This window comes from Tachypleus tridentatus, chromosome 8 (assembly GCF_004210375.1).
Source record: "Tachypleus tridentatus isolate NWPU-2018 chromosome 8, ASM421037v1, whole genome shotgun sequence".
Taxonomy (NCBI): domain Eukaryota; kingdom Metazoa; phylum Arthropoda; class Merostomata; order Xiphosura; family Limulidae; genus Tachypleus; species Tachypleus tridentatus.
In genome coordinates, this window is record NC_134832.1 from 45,955,628 (window position 1) to 45,983,380 (window position 27,753).

Below are 27,753 nucleotides of genomic sequence, written 5' to 3' on the forward strand. Positions count from 1 at the left end.
CTTCATTGTGATGTTATATCATAGGTGTACACTCTGTATTACTTCACAAATATTGTGTCATTATAAACACGTGATGACTCAAGTTCAGAGAGGTGAATTTATGCTTTAAAAAAATACCAATGAGGTTCGACCAGTTATTACCAATTTACCAGTTTATTTCTATTTTGCCCGGTATGACCAGGTGGTTAAGGCACTCGATTCGTAATCCGATGATCGCGGGTTCGAATCCCAGTCACATCAAACATGCTCGCCCTTTCAGCCGTGGAGGCGTCATAATTTGAAGGTCAATCCCACTATTCGTTAGTAAAAGAGTAGCCCAAGAGTTGGCGGTGGGTGGTGATGACTACTTGCCTTCCCTCTAGTCTTACACTGTTAAATTAGGGACGGCTAGCGCAGATAGCCCTCGAGTAGCTTTGCACGAAATTAAAAACAAACCAATCATTTCTTTCTCCGGTAACATTCAGCCAATTCATTTTTTTTTTTTCTGACAAGGTTCATCCAATAACACAATGTAACAAATATGTTATTCCTGGATAGTATGTGTTATTTTATAATTACTTATGTTGTAAAAGTACAGAAAATGACAATTATTCCCTTCAAACTTTACTTTTGTGACCTGGATAATGAAATTTATAAATTAACTTATTTTCTATGTAAAAACGGACAAATTTGCACATTTTTATTTACATAAGGTCTGAATAAAACAACATATGAATCAATATTTACATGTATTTATACTAAAGTTATACAAAAATGTTTAGAAGTGAGTAGTTTTTCGAGATTTGCGACTGTAAAATAAATCACTTTCACGTATCAGATCCCAAATATAGTCTCCCATCATGTTTTCGTTATACACTCCCAGGTCACAAAAGCAAAGTTTAAAGAGAGAAATAGGTCTTTTCCATTTACTTTAGGCATAAACAATTGGGATATAACACTTTCTGTCCAGGAACAAGAAAAAGTAAACATTTTGTTACATAGTGTTATAATAAACATTGTGTTACATAGTGTTATAATAAACATTGTGTTACATAGTGTTATAATAAACATTTTGTTACATAGTGTTATAATAAACATTGTGTTACATAGTGTTATAATAAACATTGTGTTACATAGTGTTATAATAAACATTTTGTTACATAGTGTTATAATAAACATCGTGTTACATAGTGTTATAATAAACATTGTGTTACATAGTGTTATAATAAACATCGTGTTACATAGTGTTATAATAAACATTGTGTTACATAGTGTTATAATAAACATTTTGTTACATAGTGTTATAATAAACATTGTGTTACATAGTGTTATAATAAACATTTTGTTACATAGTGTTATAATAAACATTGTGTTACATAGTGTTATCAGTAGCTACCAGTTCATTATTTTTTTTTTGGCAAGGTTCAGGAACTTTTCAGTGGATAAATATTTACAGCATTTACTTATGATCCAATGTTCGATTCTCCAGTTCTTGAAATCTTTTTTGAAATTGTTTCATTAATCGTGTTTTTCGGTGTTTCATTTTTTTTTAGTTTAAGTATTTGAGGATTAGAGATATTTTAAATAGTTGTAAACCTTAAAAAAACTTTAGTCGTGTCAGTCTATAGAAAAATAAATCTTACCCAATAAAACTAATTATTTTTAATGCCGAAAGAGAGAAACTTATATGTATATTTATATATACGTATGCTGTGATCGTCATGAAGTTATGAAGAGAGGAATGTTTGGTAATCGGAAAAGTCGTACTTTCTATTACAACGAATTTGTTTCTTACTTTAAATACGTTGTGGATGACAATGGGAATCTATATGTTTGGATAAGTTAATAAAAACAACAAAAAATTACTCCACGTGCTTTGATTGCGTTAGAGCCCAGGCGTAAACAGGCACGAAATAGTTACATTTGAATCAGGCAGATTGTAACCTGCTGTGATCTTTATTAAAACTTCTAAATGATCCACCCCACTACGTCACTACACCATCACGGTTATAAGTGGAGAGAATGCGCTTTGTCAGCAAGTGCTACGTGCTAAACAACAAACGGTGTTCGCCATGTGATTAATCCGATTTCAGGGTTACCAGCGTTGAGGAGCCAATAAGTTTAGACGGTCAAATAGTGGGGGGCTGATTGAGAACACGTGGCTTCCTGTTTAAATCGTCTAATATAAATTGTATTAGCCTTGTATTCTTTGTTCCAGTACAATATACAGTATATATATATATATATTCCGTTTCGTTCATTTATTAGGATGACGAGTGACGTAGATTGTCTGTTCTTGTGGAGAGAACTGAGTCACCCTTGGTCTTCTCTCAGGTCATATTCTCCTTAACAGTGACACAAAAAAACCATTTCTACAAAAGACAAAAACACGTGTCTAGGCACGTGCATGCCAGAAAATTACTTAACGTTAGGTATCGCACAATACAAGTACCTATATTACTCTTCCAGTGTTTGATACACGTAATATGTGAAATAAGTGTTTCTGTTAAACAGCATTTTTATTCTATTTCGGAACTGTACCACCGGTCTGGCCTGGCCAAATTGTTAAGACACTTTACTCGGGTACGCGGGTTCGAATCCATGAACCACCAAACATGCTCGCACTTACAGCCGTAGGATCGTTATAATGTTACGGTCAATCCCACAATTGGTTGGTAAAAGAGTAGCCCAAGAGTTGGCGGTGGGTGGTGATGACTAGCTGCCTTCCCTCTAATCTTACACTGCTAAATTAGGGACGGCTAGCGCAGATAGCCCTCGTGTAGCTGTTGTAAATTACGAATAGCTGTACGAAAGTGCTGGAAACTCTGGGTCTTTCGAAACGTATCTTAATATTTTTGGCGATCATTTGCGCTCAACTCTTATAACGAGTTGTGACCTGGATAATGAAATTTAGAAATTAACCTATTTTCTATGTAAAAACGGGCAAATTTGCACATTTTCATTTACATAAGGTCTGAATATAAACCAGACAGCTAAGGTGGAAGAATAAATTATCCCAAGCTCTGTAGCCCCTTGTTTGGTTTGTGTTTCACTGACGCACAATGATACACGGAAAATATGTTTGTTTGTTTTTTACTTCTAAAAATTCTAAACCCCGATCAATCAGGAACATCCAGCTCATTTTCCTTGCTGCTAAGGGAACGTTTCGTCTCTGTTGCTAAGTAACAAATTAACTGCACTGTGGATGAATGATTTATCTATTTACGTGGTAACGAACTGGACTAGAAATATTGTAAAGGTACCTGTAATAACTACTCTGATGAGGTGACTCGAGCATATACTGTTTCAACTGATTTGCGCTCCATGTTTTTCACGTCGGTCCAAATATAAATAAATAAACATATAGTGAGAGGACTGAACATTGTAATTGGGACATAATTTATGTCTGCATTAATTCAAAGTGTCTCTTAACAACCCAGTGAAAAAACAAATTAGAAGAAAGTAAATAAAACCAGATTTGGTGTTTTTATAAATCTCATCCTTCACTCGTTTGTCCGTCTGTTTATCAGCTGCGTCTCAGTTCACACTGTTCATGTGTGGTATTTTGTCCGTCTGTTTATCAGCTGCGTCTCAGTCCACACTGTTCATGTTTGGTATTTTGTTCGTCTGTTTATCGGCTGCGTCTCAGTTCACGCTGTTCATGTTTGGTATTTTGTCCGTCTGTTTATCGGCTGCGTCTCAGTTCACACTGTCTATGTGCGGTATTTTGTCCGTCTGTTTATCAGCTGCGACTCAGTTTACACTGTCCATGTGTGGTATTTTGTCCGTCTGTTTATCAGCTGCGTCTCAGTTTACACTGTCTATGTGTGGTATTTTGTCCGTCTGTTTATCGACTGCGTCTCAGTTCACACTGTCTATGTGCGGTATTTTGTCCGTCTGTTTATCAGCTGCGTCTCAGTTTACACTGTCCATGTGTGGTATTTTGTCCGTCTGTTTATCAGCTGCGTCTCAGTTTACACTGTCCATGTGTGGTATTTTGTCCGTCTGTTTATCAGCTGCGTCTCAGTTTACACTGTCTATGTGTGGTATTTTGTCCGTCTGTTTATCAGCTGCGTCTCAGTTTACAATGTCTATGTGTGGTATTTTGTCCGTCTGTTTATCAGCTGCGTCTCAGTTTACACTGTCTATGTGTGGTATTTTGTCCGTCTGTTTATCAGCTGCGTCTCAGTTTACACTGTCTATGTGTGGTATTTTGTCCGTCTGTTTATCAGATGTGTTGTAATTCACACCATAATTCTTATGGTTAACTGTCTGTAGGTCTGTAACAACATGAATTATTGGAGTAAGGTGAAAGTTGAGTAGATTTCTACTGACTGTTAATAGTTGAGTAGATTTCTACTGTCTGTTAATAGTTGAGTAGATTTCTACTGTCTGTTAATAGTTGAGTAGATTTCTACTGTCTGTTAATAGTGGAGTAGATTTCTACTGACTGTTAATAGTTGAGTAGATTTCTACTGACTGTTAATAGTTGAGTAGATTTCTACTGACTGTTAATAGTTGAGTAGATTTCTACTGTCTGTTAATAGTTGAGTAGATTTCTACTGTCTGTTAATAGTTGAGTAGATTTCTACTGACTGTTAATAGTGGAGTAGATTTCTACTGTCTGTTAATAGTTGAGTAGATTTCTACTGTCTGTTAATAGTTGAGTAGATTTCTACTGACTGTTAATAGTGGAGTAGATTTCTACTTACTGTTAATAGTGGAGTAGATTTCTACTGTCTGTTAATAGTTGAGTAGATTTCTACTGTCTGTTAATAGTTGAGTAGATTTCTACTGTCTGTTAATAGTTGAGTAGATTTCTACTGACTGTTAATAGTGGAGTAGATTTCTACTACTGTTAATAGTGGAGTAGATTTCTACTGTCTGTTAATAGTTGAGTAGATTTCTACTGTTTGTTAATAGTTGAGTAGATTTCTACTGACTGTTAATAGTGGAGTAGATTTCTACTGTCTGTTAATAGTGGAGTAGATTTCTACTGTCTGTTAATAGTTGAGTAGATTTCTACTGACTGTTAATAGTGGAGTAGATTTCTACTGTCTGTTAATAGTTGAGTAGATTTCTACTGTCTGTTAATAGTTGAGTAGATTTCTACTGACTGTTAATAGTGGAGTAGATTTCTACTGTCTGTTAATAGTTGAGTAAATTTCTACTGACTGTTAATAGTTGAGTAGATTTCTACTGTCTGTTAATAGATGAGTAGATTTCTACTGTCTGTTAATAGTTGAGTAGATTTCTACTGTCTGTTAATAGTTGAGTAGATTTCTACTGTCTGTTAATAGTGGAGTAGATTTCTACTGACTGTTAATAGTTGAGTAGATTTCTACTGACTGTTAATAGTTGAGTAGATTTCTACTGACTGTTAATAGTTGAGTAGATTTCTACTGTCTGTTAATAGTTGAGTAGATTTCTACTGTCTGTTAATAGTTGAGTAGATTTCTACTGACTGTTAATAGTGGAGTAGATTTCTACTGTCTGTTAATAGTTGAGTAGATTTCTACTGTCTGTTAATAGTTGAGTAGATTTCTACTGACTGTTAATAGTGGAGTAGATTTCTACTTACTGTTAATAGTGGAGTAGATTTCTACTGTCTGTTAATAGTTGAGTAGATTTCTACTGTCTGTTAATAGTTGAGTAGATTTCTACTGTCTGTTAATAGTTGAGTAGATTTCTACTGACTGTTAATAGTGGAGTAGATTTCTACTTACTGTTAATAGTGGAGTAGATTTCTACTGTCTGTTAATAGTTGAGTAGATTTCTACTGTTTGTTAATAGTTGAGTAGATTTCTACTGACTGTTAATAGTGGAGTAGATTTCTACTGTCTGTTAATAGTGGAGTAGATTTCTACTGTCTGTTAATAGTTGAGTAGATTTCTACTGACTGTTAATAGTGGAGTAGATTTCTACTGTCTGTTAATAGTTGAGTAGATTTCTACTGTCTGTTAATAGTTGAGTAGATTTCTACTGACTGTTAATAGTTGAGTAGATTTCTACTGTCTGTTAATAGTTGAGTAAATTTCTACTGACTGTTAATAGTTGAGTAGATTTCTACTGTCTGTTAATAGATGAGTAGATTTCTACTGTCTGTTAATAGTGGAGTAGATTTCTACTGACTGTTAATAGTTGAGTAGATTTCTACTGACTGTTAATAGTTGAGTAGATTTCTACTGACTGTTAATAGTTGAGTAGATTTCTACTGTCTGTTAATAGTGGAGTAGATTTCTACTGACTGTTAATAGCTGAGTAGATTTCTACTGACTGTTAATAGTTGAGTAGATTTCTACTGACTGTTAATAGTTGAGTAGATTTCTACTGTCTGTTAATAGTTGAGTAGATTTCTACTGTCTGTTAATAGTTGAGTAGATTTCTACTGACTGTTAATAGTGGAGTAGATTTCTACTGTCTGTTAATAGTTGAGTAGATTTCTACTGACTGTTAATAGTTGAGTAGATTTCTACTGTCTGTTAATAGTGGAGTAGATTTCTACTGACTGTTAATAGTTGAGTAGATTTCTACTGTCTGTTAATAGTTGAGTAGATTTCTACTGACTGTTAATAGTTGAGTAGATTTCTACTGACTGTTAATAGTTGAGTAGATTTCTACTGTCTGTTAATAGTTGAGTAGATTTCTACTGTCTGTTAATAGTTGAGTAGATTTCTACTGTTTGTTAATAGTTGAGTAGATTTCTACTGACTGTTAATAGTTGAGTAGATTTCTACTGTCTGTTAATAGTTGAGTAGATTTCTACTGACTGTTAATAGTTGAGTAGATTTCTACTGTCTGTTAATAGTGGAGTAGATTTCTACTGTCTGTTAATAGTGGAGTAGATTTCTACTGACTGTTAATAGTTGAGTAGATTTCTACTGTCTGTTAATAGTTGAGTAGATTTCTACTGTCTGTTAATAGTGGAGTAGATTTCTACTGACTGTTAATAGTTGAGTAGATTTCTACTGACTGTTAATAGTTGAGTAGATTTCTACTGACTGTTAATAGTGGAGTAGATTTCTACTGACTGTTAGTAGTGGAGTAGATTTCTACTTACTGTTAATAGTGGAGTAGATTTCTACTGTCTGTTAATAGTTGAGTAGATTTCTACTGTCTGTTAATAGTTGAGTAGATTTCTACTGACTGTTAATAGTGGAGTAGATTTCTACTGACTGTTAATAGTGGAGTAGATTTCTGCTGTCTGTTAATAGTTGAGTAGATTTCTACTGTCTGTTAATAGTTGAGTAGATTTCTACTGACTGTTAATAGTGGAGTAGATTTCTACTGTCTGTTAATAGTTGAGTAAATTTCTACTGACTGTTAATAGTTGAGTAGATTTCTACTGTCTGTTAATAGTTGAGTAGATTTCTACTGACTGTTAATAGTTGAGTAGATTTCTACTGTCTGTTAATAGTTGAGTAGATTTCTACTGTCTGTTAATAGTGGAGTAGATTTCTACTGACTGTTAATAGCTGAGTAGATTTCTACTGACTGTTAATAGTTGAGTAGATTTCTACTGACTGTTAATAGTTGAGTAGATTTCTACTGTCTGTTAATAGTTGAGTAGATTTCTACTGACTGTTAATAGTGGAGTAGATTTCTACTGTCTGTTAATAGTTGAGTAGATTTCTACTGACTGTTAATAGTTGAGTAGATTTCTACTGTCTGTTAATAGTGGAGTAGATTTCTACTGACTGTTAATAGTTGAGTAGATTTCTACTGTCTGTTAATAGTTGAGTAGATTTCTACTGACTGTTAATAGTTGAGTAGATTTCTACTGACTGTTATTGGTTGAGTAGATTTCTACTGTCTGTTAATAGTTGAGTAGATTTCTACTGTCTGTTAATAGTTGAGTAGATTTCTACTGTTTGTTAATAGTTGAGTAGATTTCTACTGACTGTTAATAGTTGAGTAGATTTCTACTGTCTGTTAATAGTTGAGTAGATTTCTACTGTCTGTTAATAGTTGAGTAGATTTCTACTGACTGTTAATAGTTGAGTAGATTTCTACTGTCTGTTAATAGTTGAGTAGATTTCTACTGTCTGTTAATAGTTGAGTAGATTTCTACTGACTGTTAATAGTGGAGTAGATTTCTACTGTCTGTTAATAGTTGAGTAGATTTCTACTGTCTGTTAATAGTTGAGTAGATATCTTCTGTCTGAAATGATATAAAATATTTTAAGCTAGGTGATGAGTGAAACTCTTATAGGATAAAACCGAACAGGTTTTTGTGTGTGGAACATTCTAAATCTCTTAATGGTGATTATGACAAATAAATAACTTACACGTATCGTCATCTGATACCTAATTAATAGTGTAGAATTACACAAAATTAAGAATCCTGTGTAGTGGTGAAAATATTATCTATTCCTGATAAATCCATTCATAAAAACTTGTCTATTTTTGTTTGTTTATTTTTTGTTTGTTTTTTTAATTTTGCGCACAGCTGCTCAAGAGCTATCTGTGCTAGCCATCCCTAATTTAGCAATGGAAGTCTAGAGAGAAGGCAGCTAATCATAACCACCCACCGCCAACTCTGAAGCTACTTTTTTACCAACCAATAGTGGTATTGACCGTAACATTATAACGCTCCCACGGCTGAAAGTGCGAGCATGTTTGGCGTGACAGGGATTCGAACCCGCGACCCTCAGAGTCGAACGCCTTGACCCACCTGGCCATGCCGGGCCAAAACCTTGTCTCATGTTAAGTTTCACATAGCCTGTTTTTAATCAAAACCCTATGTTTGTTTTTGCATTGGATATCAATATAGCTACGTCACTTAGAGACAAAGCAAAGTTTGTTTACATAACTTCAACAGTTTATGATTTGAAAAGTTTTTGTGAAAAGTTACAGTTTATACCTTTAAACCCAACAACGTTATTTGTTATTATCTTGAATGTACTTTCAGGGTTATTTTCCTTCAGTCCTCATTCGTGCAAGAAACCCACGCTAATGACAAATACACGAATACACTGCTTGTAAATGATTTCAGAAAGCTTGTAGTACATCAAATATTATTTTAAGAGTATTCAACAACATTTATTAGCAGTGTCACGTGATCCTGGTTTCTTGACTATCCTAGTGTCACGTGATTTCTTACTGTATCAGCGTAATTGTGCTATTCACTCTTGTTTGGTTCGTAGACTTGTACTATGTGTAACATTTCTGCATTTTGCATTCTAAGAAATACAACATAAATAAAATACTTGTACATAAATCAAGTGAAAGTTTCTTCCAGTGAAGGCAGGATATTTCATAAAAAGTCATTAATTTCTTATGATTAGGCCTAATTACCTGTTTCAAAAAGAGCCAATACAAAACAATCTCTCATCCGATAACATGGTAACAGTCCAATGAAATGGATTGTTAGTGAATAAAGGTAAATGCAACGTAAGGTGAAGCGATTGTTAATGGAGTGCTGAGTATTTAACAACGCTAAGAGATTGCTAAATGGGTTTTGTTTTTATATCACTGGAGTTTTGGCAAGTGATTAATACTCTGTCATGTTTCTACAACGTTAATGATTTATTATGCTGTGACTACACAATGTTGTGTTTTCACAACATTGATGATTTGTCAAGGGAGTGCTATAAAGGACAGTGTTTATACAACGCTGTTACTTGTTAACTGATTGTTATCGGGTGTTATGTTTGATTAGTGTTGATAATAAATGTTGTGTTTTTATCAGGCTAATGTCTTGTGGGGTGATTGCAATAAATCGTTGTACTTTTACAACGCTAATGTCTTGTGAAGTGAGTGCATTAAATGGTTGTGTTTTTACAACGCTAATGTCTTGTGGAGTGATCTTTATAAAGGGTTCTATTTATACAACGCTAATGTCTTGTGAAGTGATCTTTATAAAGGGTTGTGTTTTTACAACGCTAGTGACTTATGAAGTGATCTTTATAAGGGATTCTATTTTTACAACGCTAATGTCTTGTGAAGTGATCTTTATAAAGGGTTGTCTTTTTACAACGCTAGTGACTTATGAAGTGATCTTTATAAGGGATTCTATTTTTACAACGCTAATGTCTTGTGAAGTGATCTTTATAAATGGTTGTCTTTTTACAACGCTAGTGACTCACAAAGTGATTTTTATAAATGCGTTTTTAAATAGTCCTTGTCGTTTTGTTGTATTATTTTTACAGAGCGCTATGTTTTACAACGCCGATATTTGTAAGTTAACAATATCCGTAGTAATATAACTTGGGTTCAAGTCAAATGATCAAAAAGTACCAGGAAAGTTACGAACAGATGTCTCTATTTATAGTTCGTCTTAAGACATTGTTTTGTTACCGAAACGAAAGCTGCGTACAGGTCATGATACTCGTGTTAAGAAGTTAACGTATTCAGAGAGGTAGAAACTGCTACACACATGTACACTTGTTATATATATATATTGCACACGAGTAGATTTTATACCAGTTGGTGCACAAGTCCTTTGGTCAAGTAGACAAGTTACCAGTAAAACTTCAAAGTGTTCTTATTAATTACAGAAGTAAATACCTTAGATTACCCACGATACCCATCTTTCTCGTCGTACTAACTGATGGTTGCTCTGGATGTTCAATATGGTTGTCTAGAACAGTTGTCTGAGCAGTGTTTATCACACGCTTCAGTTTCACATTCGCGCTCACAGTTACAAGTTAAACTGTAATATCAAGGTTCTTCTCAATGTTTCAACAGAAGGATAAGAAAGCAGGATAGGTTTTTATCGGATAAGAAACTGGGACAGGTTTCATCGGAACACCGACATAGTTGCGGAGTGTTCTATGGCCTTTCGGCGCAGCGAGGTGATGCTGGTTTCCCGCCAAACGTCTCCTTCACCGTTTCCCAGACCAGGATCGAGTGCTCCTATTGACATGTTACAGGAGGCGGACAGCTGCAGCGGCGTAGAGGAACTAGAGATCGGCGGCGAAGCGACTGCCATCGACATGCCGGTTGTTACTTGGGAGAGGCCGTGAGGAGTCGCTATTCCGGACGGCGAATTGAGCGTGTTTAGACCGTAGTGAGACGTGTACGCATTACATCCTGTAGTAGTGACGGAGCCGGCCAAAGGACCGTGGTTAAGCGGAACGCCAGGTTGGTTTATTCCGGTCATGGAAGGAGTAGACAAGGACTGACCAAGACCAGATTGAAGGGAGAGAGTCGGCGGACCCAAGGTCAGCGGCGGTGTGCCCATCTGGGTCATACCCGTGGCCATGGACCAGCGTGCATCCGATCCGGCTCCAAAGGAACACAGCCCATCACTCATAAAACCCAGAGGAGGAAGGCTGTGTGAAGGTAGAAGAACTCCAGGGTTTCTGAACACACTTGCTGTCTTTTTCCTTTTTTTCCACTTGGCTCTGCGATTCTGGAACCACACCTGAAAAACACAGAATTACCCTGCGTTATTGGTGAGGTAGTTTAAAGTAACAAAGTTTTTATCACTGCTTAATTACCCTGCGTTATTGGTAAGATAGTTTGATCTAACAAAGTTTCTATCACTGTTTAATTATCCTGCGTTATTGGTAAGATAGTTTGATCTAACAAAGTTTGTATCACTGTTTAATTACCCTGCGTTATTGGTAAGATAGTTTGATGTAACAAATTTTGTATCACTGTTTAATTATCCTGCGTTATTGGTAAGATAGTTTGATGTAACAAATTTTGTATCACTGTTTAATTATCCTGCGTTATTGGTAAGATAGTTTGATGTAACAAATTTTGTATCACTGTTTAATTATCCTGCGTTATTGGTAAGATAGTATGAATAATGAAAGTAACAAATGTTTGTGAAACATGATATCACTACTGTGGATCTCGCATTTATAAGAACTGCTTCAAAGACAACATGGCTTGTGGTAACATTTGCTGTTATATATAACAAGGCTTGAATAGAACAATTAATATTAAGATTTAAAAAAAAAAGCATTTTGAAATGTAGAACTATTGCCTACCGAACTAAAAATATTAATTGTAAAGAGACAAAAAGAAAAAAAATATTTTATTAGAATAGTAAACGTATTAAAATATACAAATAATGCTATCTCGTGGGTCTCTCATGACTACATCAGAATTTTTAAACATTTTTTGAAAGTATTTATTCAAGAACTGTATTGTGGGTTCGTGTATTTGCTGATTGTGAAGACTTTAACATTGAATAAGAGAGTATCTACAATAATACAATCAACTTCACTAATTGTATTGTTCTCTATGTAAATAATATGTGATTTAGTCAGCTTCCTCTCGCCTGTTCTTCATAATATAACAAGCAAATACAGCCGCCTTTTCAATAATATGCAATATGTGAACCCCATCGATATTGAGATATGTGAAAATAAACTACAGCAAATCCAGACTCTCCTAGTTTTGTACATTTGATTTTAAAAAAGTGCTTTGATAATACCCGACTTAATAATTGAAAACATTTTGACCTTGACTTAGATTAGACTGTAAAATTATTAGGTGAAGCCAAATATTTTCACGTAAGTGTTTTCTGCTGTTGTGCTGGTATGTGTGAAGAACTAGTTATGGAAGTATACATGAATTTATCTCATTCTAATTCTCTCTCTCTGCTAGTTATACGTAAGATAAAAGAGAATTGAACACTAAGAGACTGCTTGACAAAAGTGGCAACTACTTTGATATCGGGCGGGTTCCAGCACGGCCAGGTGGTTAGGATGCTCCACTCGCAGTCCTGCTCGTCACACCAAACATGGTTGCTCTTTCCGCAAGGGTGGGGGGCGTTATAGTGTGACGATTAATCCTAAGAGTTTGCGGTGGGTGGTGATGACTATCCGGGTTTTTTTTTCTCTCTAGTCTTACACTACTTAATTATTAACAGCTAGTGTAGATAGTCCTCGTGTAGCTGTGCGCGAAATTCAAAAAACAAACAAGGAGACTGATATTGTGAACAAAGTACACTCAGTATTTACCCAAATAATGTGTCATTATTCCCTGAAGAAGTGGAGGGACATCACGAGACGTCGTGACATGAAAACATACACAACTTCAGAGGAACAGATAGATAAACAGAAGGCCAGTGGATTAATAAAAAAGAAAGACAGATGAAAAAAAAGGAGAAGAGACAACTGATACGAGAGACAAATAAAACAGCAGACAAGAAAGCTTATGGATGAATAGATATGAAAGAAAAGCAGAAAATAAGGGGTAGATAGGATTGATAGCTAGAGATATGTTAACAAAGCTATGCTACTTATGAGAACAAGAACTTAAAATGTTTAGAGAAAGAACTGACAAGAAAGGTAAACAATATATGATTAAAATAATTTGTTTTTCATTCTTTAATATAAAAGTGTGTGAAATTGTGGTCAGTTAAAGCTCTCGGTTTCTTTAAACACATTTTACATATTTCTAGCTTTATATTATGGGTATCTTGTATAAATTCAGAACAAAAACAGTTTTTATAACTTACGTGGTTTACTCTTATATAAAAGACATAAGTTTACTTCAAATCATTCGTATTAGAATGTGTTGTTTACTTGAGATACATTTATTACAACAGTGATCATTGACTATTCTTACTACCTCCTTCTTACAATGGCTCAACGGTAAGTCTGAAGGCTTTTCACACTAAAATTTAGATTTTGACACTCACAGTGGTCGGAGCTCAGATAACCCATTGTGTAGCTTCGTGCGTAACAGCAAATACATTAATAAAAACACACTTAAAAAGTTTTCCACAGGGGCGAAAGTTTTTTTTTTTTATCTGCAGTTCATAGGAGTATGCGGAGTAAACAGTTATACAGGGATGTTAATTGGCGGCAATGAATATTGCTTCAAATTGGATTCTGAGCACACTTAAGCAACTAACTATCCTTGAAACAACTAGCTAGTTTGATACATGAACGTAGCACGTATATTAAATTTTTCGAAAATATTAAGTTTTATTTTCGGTTAAAGACTGATTGTGTGACGACTTTCACTTATCAAACCATTTCGCTTTCACTTGTTTTGACAGCAAAACAATACCGCGTGTGTTTGTATGTTTTCTTATAGCAAAGCCACATCAGGCTACCTGCTGAGCCCACCGAGGGGAATCGAACCCCTGATTTTAGCGTCGTAAGTCCGAACCGCAAAACTAAATAAATAAAACCATGTTTACATATATATATATCACTAGTGTCTAACGAATGTAGGTCTAAGTTAATAACTAGTCGCTGTGTGTTTATATATATATATATCACTAGTGTCTAACGAATGTAGGTCTAAGTTAATAACAGTTGCTGTGCGTGTTTACATGTATCTCCACAAAAGTCACTAGTGTATAATGAATGTAGGCCTAGATTAATAAGTATTCCTTGTGTATGTTTACTTGTATTTATGTACACATTACCGACGTTACGAAAACAAACAGAAAGCATTGCCAGGCCCTAACGTTTATTTTAATTGGTTACATGTAATTGATTTCGAAACGAGGTGCATGATTGTGGTAACATAAAACCAAGAGACCTTTCACAAGTCATTCAACAACTTAAACTCGTCCTTTCGTAACATTAAGTTTTTAACTTCGCTCTTTTTCACAAATCATTAGCATATTTTACTCCAAATAGTCCGGTGCTCTTTTAGGACTACCCAACAATTTTTGAAAAGCCTCCAATTAAACTTCATCAAGTTTGAAAGGCAGAAAACTATCAGAAGTCTAGTTATCACAATGTTTAGTCTTACCTTTAACAAAACCCTACAGAAACTAAATGCAATTAATCTCTTTATTATCAGGTATTAAAGACCCGACATGGCCAGGGTGGAGGCGTTATAAGGTAACGGTCAATCCCACTATCCGTTGGTAAAAGATTAATCCAAGAATTGGCGGTTGGTAATGAAGACTACCTGCCTTCCCTATAGTCTTACACTGCTAAATTAGGGACGGCTAGAGCAGATAGCTCTCGTGTAGCTTTGCGCAAAATTAAAAAACAAACAAACAAACAAAACAAAGGTAATAAAATAAATACTACGGCTTGTCAATTAACCAGAAATGTGTTTTTAAAAACATTATTGGAAGATCCCAGGTTTCCTGTAAATAACTTCTCACGGACGTTTTTCAGTTTCAGTGCTGTCCGCAGTAAAATATAACAACTTAAACAGGAATAACTCATGGAACAGAAGACTGTTGGTATTATTACTTCTTTGCTAAATATTACTCTATTACACGTAAAAGAGCGTGCTAGTTCTTCAATTTCATTCGACTACCTCCAGCAATACGAATAGGATATTACGTATATTAATTAATAACCAATCATTAGACAGTTCGTTATTACTATCAATTCCAGAGGGGGAAACTTCGGACATAGACAGCCGATTATTTAACGAACCAAAACCTCGTAGTTTTCAGTCGGTAGCCACGATCTGGAGGGACACGAGAAATCTTTTACATTTAGCGTGGCTCGTGCCACAACTTGTAAATTATTCACGGCTACATAAAGCGACAACGGCAGAGTAACTGACTTTCATCTCGGCTAACGTCTTCTCCCCCGAGTACCGTTAGACGAGGGCCAATCTCAGCTTGCCATATTTGTCGTACACAGTTGCTGCTATATAACAGCACAAAGTACAAAGGATACGCATTTGATATTAATGTAGTTCTGCTGTTCCATTAAATAGTAATCCCCCCTCGGTCCAGGGAAACAGAGCAAGGCTTGACTGTGGAAGAAGATGGAAGATGAAATTCATGTAAGCTCTTAGTAAGAAAAAAAAACAAGACGTAAAATGAAAGTTTACTGATGTGATGTATCGGCGCTGAGGACCGACGCTCGTGGCACGCGCTGCCAAGCAGAAAATGATGGCTGGATATGGATCATTAACTTACCACACGAGGAGACTTGCGTTAGTTATTAGGGCCTTTTTAAGATTTATAAAATCAATATTTTTACGTCAACTGAGAGATAAATGTAAGCATTAGACACATTTTTAGTAAAAAAAAAGTGTTAGAAAAAGAAACAGATTAAATGGGTGAAAATAACGGCAACAATTATCAGAGTTTGAAACTTTTAGCACCTGTAAGTTCCTCAGGACATGAAGAGCAGGAAATGACGTCACTAATAATCCGCACGTTTTTATGATTGAATATTCTAAAACAACATTTCCAGAGATAAAACTGACGCAGTATAAAACATTTTCCAGGTTACTTTATGTATACTTTGTGTCTACCCTGAAACTTTCATTCACATTAATTAGTAAGATTAATTGTAATGTTATTTGTGCTTAGGCTTACATTTATTGTATGAGTCACACGTTTGTAGAAGCCCTTTATCCAAAAAATACCATGGGTCGGTAAACAGTTTATTGTATGAATAGATTAGAAAACTGATTAAAATATATACGATTAGCTTATTGACCCCGTCAGTAATTCTGTAAAGGGTTAAGACGTCATAAGAGAGTCTATTGTTTAGTTGTTTTAACGTGTCACAGAGGTTTAAGTTAATTAAAAATAGAATGAAGACAATGTGTGACAATATGTAGGTTCATTGTATGACATATGACATTTAAAGACATACACCTGCGTCGCCATTACACCTCTCGAGTTAAATGTATGACATATAATTTTTGAATAAACTGTACATTCATATAAAAAATAAACTGTTTTATTACCTAAAGAAAACTAAAAAAAACAAGAGGGAATGTTCAATATCCGCGGCTTTTAAAATTCTTTTAGGAATTAGGGAAATTAATCTATAAAACCTTTTTTTTTCTTTTTTATTAATTGTATTTTTGTGCGTCAGCAACACCAAGCGTGGGACGCATGCGTATATCCGATTCGATTTGATTACTTATCACGATCTCTTAGACAACTCTTAGATTGAAATTATTTGACGCACGATTATACTAAATTAATTTTTGGGCGTGGTCAAATATATCAAACGAAAAGATCTGACCTCCTAAGTTTCAAACTGCAATTTGACCTCAAGTCGGTCAAGAAGTGACGAAGCTACGAATTTAAAGTTTGTACTTGAAAAAGACTCGACACCATTTTATGAGCCGTTATGCAGCAGGCAAAAAAAAAACATCGACTCGAATCAGAGGAAAGAACCAACCACCAATTATATTGTTCGATAAACTGAGGTTCATTGAAGCTGAAAGGACCTAACGATTATTAATTTCCATATTTATACGAGGTTAACTTTAACCTCTTTAAAGGTAATGTAAAATGAACGAAGTAATCTCTTACTCCATTGGGAAGTTTACAGTTACATAGGATATAAAAACTATGTAACTCACACACACATTGCTAGTTTATTCTTCTAGCTGTTTAAACTACTGAGTATCAACTTTACCCTTTCACTTGATTCACCAGTTGTCACTAAGTTATACCAGTTTACTTATTTGTCCCCTGAAAAATTGCGAAGAATAAGTTAGCAACATTAGCACTACGTGTTCTGCAAATATAAATACAGTGATACCTTTAGTCAACAGTCATTCTGTGTGTTCTTCTGTGTATCGGTGATACCTTTAGTCAACAGTCATTCTGTGTATCGTTGATATCTTTAGTTAACAGTCATTCTGTGTGTTCTTCTGTGTATCTGTGATACCTTTAGTCAACAGTCATTCTGTGTGTTCTTCTGTGTATCTGTGATACCCTTAGTCAACAGTCATTCTGTGTGTTCTTCTGTGTTTCGGTGATATCTTTAGTCAACAGTTATTCTGTGTGTTCTTCTGTGTATCGTTGATACCTTTAGTTAACAGTCATTCTGTGTGTTCTTCTGTGTATCGGTGATACCTTTAGTCAGCAGTCATTCTGTGTATCGGTGATACCTTTAGTCAACAGTCATTCTGTGTATCGGTGATACCTTTAGTCAACAGTCATTCTGTGTATCGGTGATACCTTTAGTCAACAGTCATTCTCATTAACCTTAACAAATATATTCAAGAGATGACTTTTTAACTGAATGATATTTCACTCTGGTTTTTGCTTTAACGAATTCTCTTATTAAATAGAGTTCTCCGAGAAGTTTCAGGTTAGTATATAATTGGTTGTTAGGATCAGGGGTTCGAACTTTGTTCGGTTTCGATTTTCACTTCGCACCACAAAATCTAGAACATACAAATAAATATGTGGATTATATATGCAAATAGACTCGTTTGGGTTGAGAAATATTTTACGTAGAAGAGCGAACAACGTTTCGACCTTCTTCGGTCATCGTCAGGTTCACAAAGAAAGAAAGAGGTAACTGACCGGAAGCTGACCACATGTTTGAAAGGGGTTGTGTAATTGAGTGTCGGAATGTAGAGGGCGGTGTTAGATGTTTGAATATATAATTTTATTTATTTTATTATATTAATATAGGTATAAAGGCGTTCCTTTACATTGGTGTAATTTGGGTTTAAGTTGTTGTATAAGTAAGGCTTCTTTAATTTTGTGTTTGTTTATGTTTGTTTCTTTATTTAGTATTTGAGCCGTTTTTGCATATATATTTCTCTACAAGTGGGTTTTCTCGACAAATATGTGGATTCATTGCTTCAAAGACGTAACTTCAAGATTCCATTCACTAGGTGCCCCAGTAACTTGGTTAAGTTGTGTGTCTACAAGCAGAATCGTAGGTTTCATTACTTCTTGACCGCAGTGTTAATTAGTTGAATAACTGTAACAACTTACTGTACTGACTTCTCAAACTCGAACAATGCCAAGTATTTTAAATATTCGTCTGGTTTAAAAATAATTTTTTTCCTGTAATCACCTTTGACTTACGAGACACAAAAAAGCATGAAGTTACGTTATGTTATTCTTAGATCAGTGACCTACAGCACACGTGGACTTTAAATACAATTTTCGATTGTCTAGTTTGGTTGTTGTTAAACGCAAAGCTATACAATAGGCTGTATGTTCTCTGTTTATCGTTAGTGTGAAAACCAAACTCTTAGCATTATAAGTTTACAGAATTAGCACTGATACAGTAGTGGACATGACTTCAGTTATTTAGAAAGTAACTCTCTGTTGATTATTATCACTGTTCATGACATTCTATTTACTATTTCTAGTTTAGTGTATTAATACCTTCAAAAGTTAAATATGTAGATTTAGAGATAATGTAATTTATAACCACTGAAAATAATTAAAACAATCACCTTTTATTTTTTGTTTTTGATCATTTTTCGAGTGTATACAGACACAACATTTGTAATTTGAAGATGTTAGATGGTGCATTAAGTGTTCGATGATCGCTGAGGTTTTTTTCTAAGAGTAGAAAGGTGTATATTCTTAATCTAACTTACGTGTCAATACATTCGCTGCAACGACTCGTGTTTACTCAAGTTCTTTCACACCCTTGAAATTCTACGATCAAAATTGTCTGTTAAATTAACAACGGAACGTGAAGAGACACACACATAAATAGAGAAAAGTGGGCATATGGCATTCTGGGTAACAACATGAGTTACGGCTTTAGAAAACACAGTTATAACATCCATAAGTATGACTTGAGATAATATGGATACTTATGGCTCTAGGTAACACGCATATTCATTGCTCTAGGTAACACGCATATTCATTGCTCTAGGTAACATAGATAGTTATAGCTCTAAGTAATATGGATACTTATGGCTCTAGGTAGCACGCATATTCATTGCTCTAGGTAACATGGATAGTTATAGCTCTAAGGTAACATGGATACTTATGGCTCTAGGTAACACGCATAATTCATTGCTCTAGGTAACATGGATAGTTATAGCTCTAAGGTAATATGGATACTTATGGCTCTAGGTAACACGCATATTCATTGCTCTAGGTAACACGCATATTCATTGCTCTAGGTAACATGGATAGTTATGGCTCTAAGGTAACATGGATACTTATAGCTCTAGGTAACATGCATATTCATTGCTCTAGGTAACATGGATAGTTATGGCTCTAAGGTAACATGGATACTTATAGCTCTAGGTAACACGCATATTCATTGCTCTAGGTAACATGGATAGTTATGGATCTAAGGTAACATGGATACTTATGGCTCTAGGAAACACGCATATTCATTGCTCTAGGTAACATGGATAGTTATGGCTCTAAGGTAACATGGATACTTATAGCTCTAGGTAACATGGATAGTTATGGCTCTAAGTAACATGGATACTTATGGCTCTAGGTAACACGCATATTCATTGCTCTAGGTAACATGGATAGTTATGGCTCTAAGGTAACATGGATACTTATGGCTCTAGGTAACACGCATATTCATTGCTCTAGGTAACATGGATAGTTATGGCTCTAAGGTAATATGGATACTTATGGCTCTAGGTAACACGCATATTCATTGCTCTAGGTAACATGGATAGTTATAGCTCTAAGGTAATATGGATACTTATGGCTCTAGGTAACACGCATATTCATTGCTCTAGGTAACATGGATAGTTATGGCTCTAAGGTAACATGGATACTTATGGCTCTAGGTAACACGCATATTCATTGCTCTAGGTAACATGGATAGTTATAGCTCTAAGGTAATATGGATACTTATGGCTCTAGGTAACACGCATATTCATTGCTCTAGGTAACATGGATAGTTATAGCTCTAAGGTAATATGGATACTTATGGTTCTAGGTAACACGCATATTCATTGCTCTAGGTAACATGGATAGTTATAGCTCTAAGGTAATATGGATACTTATGGCTCTAGGTAACACGCATATTCATTGCTCTAGGTAACATGGATAGTTATAGCTCTAAGGTAATATGGATACTTATGGCTCTAGGTAACACGCATATTCATTGCTCTAGGTAACATGGATAGTTATAGCTCTAAGGTAATATGGATACTTATGGCTCTAGGTAACACGCATATTCATTGCTCTAGGTAACATGGATAGTTATAGCTCTAAGGTAATATGGATACTTATGGCTCTAGGTAACACGCATATTCATTGCTCTAGGTAACATGGATAGTTATAGCTCTAAGGTAATATGGATACTTATGGCTCTAGGTAACACGCATATTCATTGCTCTAGGTAAAATGGATAGTTATGGCTCTAAGGTAACATGGATACTTATAGCTCTAGGTAACATGGATAGTTATGGCTCTAAGTAATATGGATACTTATGGCTCTAGGTAACACGCATATTCATTGCTCTAGGTAACATGGATAGTTATAGCTCTTGAGGTAACATGGATACTTATGGCTCTAGGTTTACATGAATATGAAGAGATCTGTATAGCAGAGATGACTACATATCTAGTTGACATGAATTTAGAATCCCTTGGGGTCAAGAAGTCCTAACTTCTAGTTGACATGAATTTAGAATTTCTTGGAATCAAGAGGTCCTAACTTGGTTGAACTGTGTAAAACAAGTAACATTTAACAAAATCACCAAATTCACATTTTTATTCATGTTACGAATGCTGACCTACGTTGTGTAATATCATTTAGATTTTTGTCTCAAGCCACAAAACATCGGAGAAGTATTTAATAAAATATGTTTGTTTTTTATTTTTTGATATCACTTAAAGTACTTGTGTTAAATATATTATCACTTTTTTGAGACAGTGCGGAATTATGTAGCTTTACCATGCCACAAAATAATCAAGTAATACAAATAATCCATATGGAAAACAGAAATGTACTTTTTGATATACACGTGTATTTCTGCAAAACCCTAGCATTTCTTAGCAAAGTTTAAGGAATAGTTAACAGTTACTAGCAAACTATGAACTAATATAACGTATTTAGTGTACTATGAAAGTTAAACACGATGTGAGGGGGTTATAAGAGGGATTTTCTCCTATAAAATATATATTTATGCAACTTACAACAAAATTTTAGTTTCACGAATACACAATACGTAAATTGTGTAAGTAATACACAGTGAATGTGTTGTCCGATCAGAACAAGACATTACATAATCACGTCCTGTGTTCTAATAAAACAAAAATGTAAGACTTGGTGCCAAGCTGGGCTCACTTTAGACGTAAAAGATTTGATTGGTTTGTCTATTGAATTTCGCGCAAATTTCCTCAAGGGCTATTCACTCCAGCCCTCTCTAATTTAGAAGTGATATACTAGATAGAAGGCAGCTAATCGACACCGCCCAAATCTTGGGCTACTCTTTTACGAACGAATAACGGGATCGAACGTATCATTATAACGTCCCCACAAATGAAAGGACGAGCATGTTCAATGACGGAACTCGAACTCGCAATGTCAGACAGACAGACAGAATCGTAAGGGTTTCAAATGTGTTTATTAATGCTTCGTCTCGTTCATTTAAAAAAATTCGTTATACTTATGTATGCCTCGTTTTAACGACTTCGGATCAAAGTTTACTGGTATATTTCGCTAACACACAAAAACATTCGTTTATATCTCTCATTTTACAGCTTTTGTGAATATATTATGCCGGTCTTCTCAATGTAAAGAACTGTAGCAGTCAACTGGACTTCTCTTTACGCATGTATCTGAAACTAAATGAACTTTACAAGATGAACCGTTAAGCCTTTTCACTGTAATAAAGAAAACCGGGTAGTCATGTGGTTTAAAACTTTGTAATAGTTACAGATTTTAAAACATAACGTTTTCTTTCAAGAAGACGGTTAGTGAATTTATTGGTTTGTTAGATCGACAGAAGTTAAATAAAAATATTGAAGAAAAGTTTTACTGATCTTTCAGTAAAAACAAAACAAAAACTCAAAGGTCAAAGGTAAAAAAAAAAAAACGTGTACTGACCCGACTTCTTTCTTCTCTGTTTAAGTTAAATGATGCAGGTTTACTGTAAAGACATTTGAACATGTAAAATGTCTGTTTAAAACGTGCACTATACACAACAGAGACACCTATTATCTGTTAGCATTTAGTTGGCAAAAGAGAGAAAATAATTATACCTGTACACGAGATTCCGTGAGTCCAATTCTCATGGCCAGTTCTTCTCTCATAAAGATATCTGGATAATGAGTCTTAGAAAAAACTCCGCTCGAGTTCTTGAAGCTGGTTAGGAGTGAATCGGGTCCGGTGTCGCTTCTGTTTGAGAGGCTTGTCTGCATCAGAACCCAGAGCTTGGCCCGAGCTGCCGCCACTTCCACTGCTTGGGATGATCATGGGTCGCCCCTGGATACTATCCGACTCCAATACTTGGAGGGTGGATCCACCGGGCGTGTAAAGGTGGTCCACCCCTCCGTTAGGCTTAAGGCTCTCTCCTGCTCCGTCGTCTTTCGTCACTGAAAAAGAAGGAGTCGAACATGGTCTTATACCGCGAGTTAATTCTAGTATCATTAGTTTTAAGTTGCGTTTCACTTTAAGTACCTCTTATTAATCTGACAAATTCCGAATATAGTGCTTCCGAGACTTAGGAGAGAATTTATTTTTCTCAGATAAGAGAGAATTTGAAAAAAAGACAAGAAACGTCTAAGGAGAGTCAGAATAATTTTTTTTTTATTTAGTTTACTGTAAGAAAATAAGAATACGGATGTAATTGTAGGAGCTAGCCTGAGAGGTGCGCGAGAGCACGTAATGGGGTGGACTTGATAAATCACGTGCAGGAGAGTGCATAGAATAGGCCGAGAGTAAACTAGTTAATCTCTTTCAACAGATTTAATCAGAGGCATACCGATAAAACGAGAACCGCCTAATGAAAGAGTCAAATAACTCAATTAATGCTCTTTTCTAGTGATAAGTGTTGGGATGCTTCTCAGGTCTTACCTATGGGAGTTGTGGAGCTATGCAGGTGGTTTAACATTTTGTTATAACTTAGTTCTTCTGAGATGAAACCAGAGCAAAGTGAACTTCACCTGTCTGTTCTCTGTACCGAGTTCGCTTATCAAGCGCTGCAAGCTAGGATTTTCAGTCATTTAGAACACCAATCAGCCTGTTCTTTGAGAACCACTCGCTTGCGTCAGCCAATCGGCTGTTCCAGTACACGATCTTCGCTGCCTTTCTACTCGCAGTGGGTGGGTCGACATCGTGAAAGACGTGAGACAGTCAGCTTTCGTGTCACGACCGTACGAACAATGGAAGACTCAGATCCGAAACATGACAACAAACTACCTATATCAAGAACAGAGTGGCGAATATATCTGCGTAAGGGTAAGGTTTACATATGCCCTATCTTATCAAATTTGTACGTCAATGTTTGTGGGGGTTATTTTCTTTCGAATATAACTCGATGTGGAATTGACCCAACAGTTGGATATAAACTGGTTTACCCAAGATTAGCCCGTAAGCTTCCACGTGTGAAATATTACTTTATTGGTGTTAGATTTTCAAAACATTAAAAAAAATTACAAATTTCTCAGGAACGAAGCCTACTGGTTATCAAAGTCAAGTTTTACACTAAGAATGTCATAATTGTTATGGAGAAAAAATGAACGTTTTGATTTCGAACAATAGCTAATTATTTAATTACAGCTTTGTTTTATATATAACCAACACATAAAAATAATGAATATAATAAATGTTCGACATTATAAAATTCAGCACAAATTTCTTATTAATTTATTTGTCTATTTAAATAGACTAACCATTGGACAAAATCCCTTCATTAAGTAAACAAAACTGAAACCCAAACGTACTCCATTTTGAAAAGTAAAATAGATTGACAATTAAGTTGTGGTAACTTTTACCGTATAACGTTCCATGAAAGTGAACATTCAACTTGTGCTTCATTATTGAACGTTTGTCTGTATAACTGAATACAATGAAGCCGTCAGAAAAAAAAAAAAAAGATAAAAATATTTGTTTGTTTTGAATTTCGTGGAAAGCTACATGAGGGCTATCCGTGCTAGCTGTCCCTAGCAGTGTAAGACTAGAAGGAAGGCAGCTAGTCATCACCACCCACCGCCAACTCTTGGGCTACTCTTAGTGGAATTTTAGTGGGATCGACCGTAACATTATAACGCCCCCACGGCTGAATGGGCGAGCATGTTTGGCGCGACGGGGATGCGAACCCGTGACCCTCAGATTACGAGTCGAGTGCCTTAACCACCGGGCTACGATGTGCCATGTAACAAGCAAAAATAAAATAACGTGTAACATCCTTACAATACTTTTTACTTATAAAAACTAAATGCTACATTGTTAAAAGCGAAGTTTCCCCAACTAGTACTATTATAAACAAAACTCAAAGTAATACATTCACCCCTATGTAGATTTTCTACGAGATAAAAGCTGAACCTAAAATGTTTGCTCGAAAATGCAGAACGCAATCCCAATAAATATATTATCTTAACTTGTAATCACTTTAACTCGAGAACTATCCACTTTCTTTTTTACATAATCGACACTTTATATGAGGATAAATATTGATAATTAATTCAGTTTTCTAAGCGTCACTCGTATAATGACAAGAAACGGTAATTGCATTTCACTCGTCAACCAGACATTATTAGCCTCAAGAAGTAAAAAAAATTCAAAAGAATGTTTTTAGTTACATCTTCAGAAAGTTGGGTTTGAATAAAATCGTTTCTTTTCGTAATAAATGTGGTTTAATTTCTCAGTTTGATGTATCATTAACATTTGTACTGCTACTTCTGAACGGGTTCAAACTCATACATGTAAAGTTGACAATTGAAACGAGCTAAAAATGAAAACAACGAGATATTGTTTATTTTGGTGTTGTTATGAAAAATGCGTGAGCATTCCTTTATTTATGTAAAAGTGAGAACAACGAGATATTGTTTACTTTGTTGTTGTTATGAAAAATGCGTGAGAGTTCCTTTATTTATGTAAAAGTGAGAACAACGAGATATTGTTTACTTTGTTGTTGTTATGAAAAATGCGTGAGCATTCGTTTATTTATGTAAAAGTGAGAACAACGAGTTATTGTTTACTTTGTTGTTGTTATGAAAAATGCGTGAGTATTCCTTTATTTATGTAAAAGTGAGAACAACGAGATATTGTTTACTTTGTTGTTGTTATGAAAAATGCGTGAGCATTCCTTTATTTATAATAATGTTCAAACAATATTTTACTACAATATTATTAAATATTTTCTATTATTAGCGCTCGAGTATTTAGATATTTTGTTGGTCCGAAATTAGTTAATTTTACAAGTAAGGCTTACTACATCACACAGCGGCATGTTTGCGGACTGCTAGAAACCGGAGCTTAGATAGCTCGCTGTGTAGATTTGTGCCTAAGTAGAGACAAACAAACTTCCAGAATTGATAACATTCCAAGAAGACAGGTAGCTACGGCGCTCATCTTGTAATCTGTGTGGCGTTATAATGCGATAATCAATCTCCCAAGAGCTACAGGCGGAAGGTGTTGACTAAGTGTCTTCTCTAGCGGAGATAACCCTCGAGCGGCTTCCAGCGAAAGAACAAACGTAGAAGAGAGGACTTTTACACCTTTGTACTTAAAGTTATGTGACTCTGTTTAACTAGTCCATCGGTTTTATAATCTGCGTCTATACAAACCCGGGTCAAAGTTGAACTACAACTGGTTGTTTTTTAAGTTGTTTCACTCTATGTTTTACACAATTTACTAAACTTGTAAAATAGTTAACACGATTAAATAAACATCTCACGTGAGATAATTAATCATAGCGGAGTAAATAGAGTTTTAGAAGGAAGCAACGAAATAATCAATACACGTGAGAAATAGAGTGGATAATTAATTAATGAAAATAATGCTGTGAAGTTAAAAATTAGAGCAATAACTAAACATACTGTTGGCATGATCGTGCCTTGTATTCACTACAAGGAAAACCTATTCCCTGGTTGAGAGAAGTGAGAAAAAAGTGTCTTTGGCCAGTATTCAGTTCTTGACGTTATATAACCACACAATAACAAATATTGTGAATAAACTTAGTATTAAGAGAATTATTTAACTTCGAAGTCTAAGTTCAAGGAAGGTCCGATTCAACGTGTGTTATTGGTTAAGACTAATAAATAAATTATGATGAGGAAATAAAAAAAATAAGGAGTGAAATTGATTTGTGAGATTATAATAATGAACGTTAGGACAATTGATGGATTACAACAAAATAGCAGAGTAATTACTGTTTATACAAATATTGTAGAGATCGTTAGGACTTACGCAGTTACAAAGAAGTGATAAGTGACGCAGAAAAGTGAGATACAATTAAATAGACATTTAGAATAATGTGTTAGGGTACTTAACGACTTAGAAAGATACTGTAGCCAAATACATTGACCAATCAAAATAGAGAGAAAAATAATATTTATTTTTCATATTATATAATGTGTAGACATTTATTTTCTTTTCAAAGACAGGCTAGCTTAATTAACAGAACTTTAGAAGATTAACCTAACAGTTCGAGTTCCTGTTCAAGTGTTGTTGTTCTTTTAATTTTCAGAAGGTCTGGCATGTCCAGGTGGTTAAGGCACTCGATTCGTAATCTGAGGATCGCAGGTTCGAATCCCCGCCACACTAAACATGCTCGCTTTTTCAGCCGTTGGACCATTATAATGTAACGGTCAATTCCACTATTCGTTGGTTAAAAGAGTTGCCCAAGAGTCCGCGGTGGGTGGTGATGACTAGCTGTATTCTCTCTAGTCTTACACTGCAAAATTAGTGACGGCTAATGCAGATAGCTGTCTTGTAGCTTTGCGCGAAATTCAAAAACAACAACTTATAAAATCATTATTCGATGTAAAGTCCTAAACCTGTACTGGTACAGCTATTTTTCTTTCTTGTTCTGCAGCTTGAAACCTTAATACGGAAACGTATCTTTGCGAAAAACAGTAGAATAGAAAATGATTCACTAATAATAACTATAATTTTATGTAGTATATTTTGAAGCAAGTTACTAATGGCTGACGTAATAAAAGTAGTAGCAAACCAAAACGGAAACCTTGTAGATGTAGTTAAGCCTAACCCACGTGGCAATCAG

At 35.2% G+C, this 27,753-nt stretch overlaps 1 pseudogene across 1 annotated transcript; it reads right to left on the bottom strand.

Moving 5' to 3' along the window:
• Positions 1-10,200: 10,200 nt before the first annotated feature.
• LOC143224139 (homeobox protein orthopedia-like) lies at positions 10,201-23,685 on the bottom strand (annotated as a pseudogene). The gene is made up of 3 exons (XR_013013233.1): positions 23,601-23,685; positions 22,787-23,119; positions 10,201-11,347 (listed from the first exon to the last, which is right to left on the bottom strand). The product of XR_013013233.1 is annotated as a homeobox protein orthopedia-like (transcript).
• Between the last annotated feature and the right edge of the window lie 4,068 nt (positions 23,686-27,753).